The sequence below is a fragment of the Eriocheir sinensis genome, unplaced genomic scaffold (genome assembly GCF_024679095.1).
Source record: "Eriocheir sinensis breed Jianghai 21 unplaced genomic scaffold, ASM2467909v1 Scaffold926, whole genome shotgun sequence".
Lineage (NCBI taxonomy): Eukaryota > Metazoa > Arthropoda > Malacostraca > Decapoda > Varunidae > Eriocheir > Eriocheir sinensis.
The window spans coordinates 77,501-83,642 of record NW_026112304.1 but is presented as its reverse complement, the minus strand read 5'-3'; positions in this window follow the sequence as shown (position 1 = coordinate 83,642).

The window sequence follows — 6,142 nt, the reverse complement described above, 5'->3', positions numbered from 1 at the left end:
CGTACCAAGTTTTTGCACTAACTCACAAGTTCTCTGAGCCAGAGGTATATATGGGAACTGAGGAGGGTGCTGAAGCCCTCCAAAGACCCTTCCCATGTCCTCACTAACCGTTTCCCTATTGTCTCATCAACACCAGAGAGTAGTTCAGCATGCTCTCCAAAGACAAATCCTCTCTCTATCCACACCACACTTCATTCACACAACACACACACCTTTTCCCAAAATTCAAAATGGCACACCTTCACCCTGCTTCGGAGTCCCCGCCTGGGGGGGGGGGACCACAAATTCCCCCAGGGAGGACTCCCCTTCTGGTTGCCAACTTGAGAGGTACGTGTCTTGATAACTCCTCGAGCCTTTTTCTTATCGATTTCTGCAACATTCGCGGTCTTCGTTCTAATTTTCATTCTGTGGAACACCATCTCGATCTTCTCCTCTAAACCTCACCTTCTCTTCCTTACCGAAACACAGGTTTCTGAGGCTACTGACAGCAATCTCTACTCTGTTCCCTTCTACTATCTCCATCCTAAATTTCAACCCAAAGTTGGATGTTGCGCCTACGTGCGCAACGACATCACTTGCTCTCGTGCCCACGACCTTGACTCTTCAGAATTTTCCACCATCTGGCTAAGACTTCATTGTCATGCTATTACTAAATACATATGTGTTGTTTATCTCTCACCTAACTCTACTAACTATGTAAAATTCTTTGACTACTTGAACTCTGAAGTGGAGCACATCTTGACCCACTCTCCCTTTGCTGAAATCTCCATTTTGGGATATTTCAATGTTCACCACCAGCTTTGACTTTCATCCTCTTTCACTGACCATCCTGGTGAACAAGCCTACAACTTTGCTCTCCTCAACGACCTAGAGCAGTTGTTTCAGGGCCCTACACGTATTCCCGACCGCCTTGGAGACCGGCCCAACATACTAGACCTCTTCCTTACCTCAAACCCTTCTGCTTACTCTGTCAAACTGTTCTCTCCGTTGGGCTCCTCCGATCTCAACCTTATTTCTGCATTCTGTCCAATCGGTCCTGTTCATCGTCTGGACCCACCGAAGAGGCGATCGATGCTTCTAGCATTTTGCTTCAGCTCGGTGGGATGACCTGAGGATGTTTTTTTTCCGATTTCCCGTGGAATGATTACTGCTTCCAGGATAGAGACCTCTGTGTGTGCTCAGTGCATTACAGAGGTGATTGTCTCTGGAATGGAGGCATACATTCCATGTACGTTCTCTACTCCTCATGCTAAAAAGCCTTGGTTTAATCATGCTTGTTCTCGTGCTGTCAAAGATAGAGAGGCAGCTCACGAAAGGTACCAGAGCCTTCGCACTCCTGCTAACCATGACCTTTATATTTCAGCCCAGAATCGTGCCAAATCTATTCTTCGACTTACCAAAACATCTTTCATAAATATAAAATGTCAAAACCTTGCTTTTTCTAATTCTTCCCGTGACTTCTGGCACCTAGCCAAAATATTTCCTCCAATTTCACTTCTTCATCTTTCCCTCCTCTCCTTAACTCTGACGGCAGCACTGCTGTCTCATCTGTCTCTAAGGCTAAACTCTTCTCTCAAATTCTCTGTAACAACTCCACTCTGGACGATTTTTGGCATATTCCTCCTACTCATCCCCCCTCTGACTCCTTTATGCCGGTTATTAAGATTCTTAAGAGTGATGTTTTCTATGCCCTCTCTGGCCTCAACTCTCAGAAGGCTTATAGACCTGAAGGAGTGCCTCCTATTGTCCTTAAAAACTGTGCCTCCGTGCTGACACCCTGTCTGGTCAAACTCTTTAGCCTCTGCCTGTCAACATCTACCTTTTCTTCCTGCTGGAAGTATGCCTTCATACAGCCTGTGCCTAAGAAGGGTGACCGATACAATTCCTCAAACTACCGCCCTATAGCTTTACTTTCCTCCTATCTAAAGCTTTTGAATCAATCCTTAACCGGAAGATTCAAAAGCACCTATCCACTTCTGACCTTCTATCTGATCCCCAGTATGGGTTCCACAAGAGGCGTTCTACTGGCCATCTTCTTGCTCTCTTAACCTGTGGGCTTCGGCTATGGGAAAGCCAAGAAGTGGCCGAGAAACGGCAAAATTACACTGCATTTTGAGACTAAGAAAAAAGCATGGAACATACATCAGAGTACTCCTCTCATAACCATAAAACCATTAAAAACATTTACTTTTACTCAAACTCCATTCTTTTTGGGTGGTGTTTGTTACAAAATAAACAGTCGTGACGTGTGGCATCTAGTCTACTATGGAGAATTTGACAAGTGATTACTGTATGGATAGCTAATTGAGTATGCCATGATCTTACAGCACCACCTATGACAAAAAAGCCCACCTCAAGATCACTCACCCACCACAATGACCTAGGGCGTTCATAGTGGGTTGTGCTATGCCACCACCGCCTACAATTAGCTCGACTTAGGTGTTTTATGGCGAGCCCTATTTAGGGTCCACTGCTCCACAGCCATGACTCATGAAAGCCCTAAAAGGGTCTGCTGACGTTCTCGGGTTGACTGACTTTTGGTTATCCTCTTAGCTCTTTTCGTGAAACTTTCTCAGTTGCGCTAGACATATCAAAAGCTACGATAGAGTCTGGCACAAGTCTTTGCTTTCTAAACTGCCCTCTTCGGATTCTATCCCTCTCTTGTTCCTTTATCTCCAGTTTCCTTTCCAGCTGTTCTATCTCTGCTGTGGTAGACGGTCACTGTTCTTCCCCTAAAGCAGGGGTTCCCAATCTTTTTCTTCCTCTGTACTCCTTGGGCATTTTTTTAGGTTCCCGTGTAGCCCTAAAATTTTAGGATAAAAAACAATGAAACTGTAATATTTTTATATTATTTTATAATGAAATCTGTATATGTAGACTGATGATATAATTTAAACAGTTTTGCTTACTAAAATGAGGAAAAAAAAAAAAAAAAAAAAAAAAAACCGACAGTGCATTTTGAATGCAGATTACATGTATTGTACAGTAGCAGTTATTCTCTTGGACCCAATGTACCCCCTGAGAAGTGCAAATGGACCACTTGGGGTACATGTACCTCTGGTTGGGAACCCCTGTCCTAAAGCTATCAGTGGTGTTTCACAGGGCTCTGTCCTTTCACCCACTCTCTTCCTGTTATTCATCAATGATCTTCTTTCCACAACAAACTGTCCTGTCCACTCATACGCTGATGACTCCACTCTGCATTATTCAACTTCTTTCAACAGAAGACCCTCTCAATAGGAATTACAAGACTCCAGACTGGAGGCTGCAGAACACTTAACCTCAGACTTTGATATCATTTCCGATTGAGGTAAAAGGAACCTTGTGTCCTTCAATGCCTCTAAAACCCAGTTTCTCCACCTATCAACTTGACACAACCATCCAAACACCGACAACACCCAGCTGTCACCTCCTTCACCACCAAATATCCTCGGTCTATCCTTAGCTCAAAATCTCAACTGGAAACTTCACATCTCCTCTCTTACTAAATCAGCTTCCTCGAGGTTGGGCGTTCTGTATCGTCTCCACCATTTCTTCTCCCCCGCACAGATGCTTTTCATATATAGGGGCCTTGTCCGCCCTTGTATGGAGTATGCATCTCACATGTGGGAGGGCTCCACTCACACAGCTCTTCTGGACAGAGTGGAGTCCAAGGCTCTTCGTCTCATCAACTCTTCTCTTACTGACAGCCTTCTACCTCTTAAATTCTGCCATCACATTGCTTCTCTTTCTATCTTCGATCGATATTTTCATGCTGACTGCTCTTCTGAACTTGCTAACTGCATGGCTCCCCCCTTCCTGCGGCCCCGCTGCACACAACTTTCTGCTCATGCTCATCCCTATACTGACCAAACCCCTGGTAAACTCTGGAACAGTCTTTCTTCATCTGTATTTCCTCCTGCCTATGACTTGACCTCTTTCAAGAAGAGTGTATCAAGACACCTCTCCACCAAAAATTGACCTCTCTTTTGGGTACTCTTTACTTTTTACTTTTGTGGAAGATTTAGTGGCAGGCTTTTTTTTTTTTTTTGTGTGTGTGTGTGTGTACTCTTTTTGTTGCCCTTGAGCCACATCCTTTAATGGAAAAAAAAAAAAAAAAAAAAAAAAATCTGAAAAGTTCGAGTGTTTTTATTGTTTTGCCTTTAAGAGTTTACCCCCAAACTAACAGTTTCAGAACTAGTGACATTTTTTTCAGTTTCTTCTTATCGCTAGACACAGGGCCTCACTATAGGTAAAAGACTATTAGTAAGAGAAGGGAAGCTGAAACAAAAGCTTTTGATTTTAACTTTATTTCATACTCCATATGAAGGCAGACAGGGCACTTGTATGTGATTGGTATCTAGGAGGTGAAAAAAACGATCAGAGAAGATACTGACTGCCTAACTTTGAGGAAAATGATTTGGCAAGAGATGTGATTGATGCATCAGCATGATGTTGATTATGATGTATCTGTGGAACATGGCTCACCATTGCCTTTCTTCATTCCTGTAATGAAGCTCAAGCAAACCCATTAAGAAAAATAATCGTCTAGATGTTTGTCCTATCATTGAGGATTCAACCTGTCCCTTATCTCTGCTGTGCCATACAACTTTAATCTTAAATGCTGCTTCATAGTATATTGTTAAGTCTAGATTGGGGCTTTGTGCACAGTTCAGATCTTACATGAAAGGATAAGCATTTTGTTAGCTTGCCTTGCTCCATGGTTATAGTGCCTGGCTATGACTTCGCAGGCCCGGGTTCAAATCCTGGCTGAGGCAGTTGGTGTGCAGCTCACTCAGCTGTTCATCCTCCTTTTCAAGCTGGTCAATAAATGGGTACCTGGGTAAAACTGGGGAAGGTAAGCTGTGGCTATCCTGTATTTTACATTGGCCTGTGTGACAGGGTAATTGGTCTGCACTACCACAGGCTTAAAGGACCAACTGTTCGGAGATGAGCACTGCAGCCACACACAGCTATAGCGTATATACACCCACCTTTGCCTACCTTGCATATAGTTTGGGGTACTATGTAAATTTTACATAGCTTTATAAATAACTTAATATTATAATTTGTTCCTATTTGTTGCTGCAACAGAAGCCATAGCTGTTGTTTAATGACAAATTTGCCAAGTTCCCAATAGTTAATACAGTAGGAGGCTAAACAGTCAGTACAGAAAATTATTTTATTGGAAGGTACATGTATACAACTTTTACTGAAGGAACTGAGATGTTAATGTTGATAAGAGCACACTATACTTTTTCCTTCATAAATTCAGTGAAAGTTATCCTTCACTTTCTCTGCATGAATATCTGTCCTCTTCACTGTCCTAGCACCCCAATGACCTTGGAATATAAGCCTTCATAATGTGGTGTGCCAAAGATCATGGCCAAGCTGTTGATGCTGTTATTTCTTCAGGCTGCCTTTTTCCTGCAGAAGTTGGACTCTTGAAATCTTCAACTATACTATAAAAAGACTTGCCTTTCATCTTTGCTTGCTGAGGAAGCTTATTTTTTCTTTTCAGTTCTTTAGCAACTGTAAAATAAAATGTAAGTGCTAACATTTATTTTATATCTTTATTTTAATAGTGTAATATTTTCTTACCCAAAAATAAGAACCCTATGGAACTCACTTTAAAATTTCCTCTTAATTTTTAATACAAATTTCACATAACAACAAACTTGTGTCCTTGGCACAACAGGGTAGGACAAGACATAATTATTTTAGTTATCAAATCAAGAGCAGTCACAAATAGTAATGACGAGTTCATTGCAAATTAAAGCTTCAAAATCATTGGTTAAAATGGTAATTTTCTATTTCAGTGAATCTCTCTCTCTCCTTGGAATTCTTTTGACTCTTTCTATCATTTCTATGACCAGGGTGGACTGTTTCAAAGGGATGGACTGCACCTGGCCTCTGTTGGAGCAGCTAGATTTGAAAGGCATCTAAATGAAGCAGTGCAGAATTGCTCAATCAAAAAACTGCTCTCAAATGTGTTTCCTCATCCTGGCCATATAAATGCATATCATGCAGCACCCTTGATCAATCAATCAATGGGGGCATAAACTGGCGGGGGGCTTGTTGTCTCGCCCGCCCTATGGCGCCAAGACTGGGAGTTCCTCCGGCCAAGTCTCCATGTGGGCCCCCTTCTCATCTATGCAAGGCA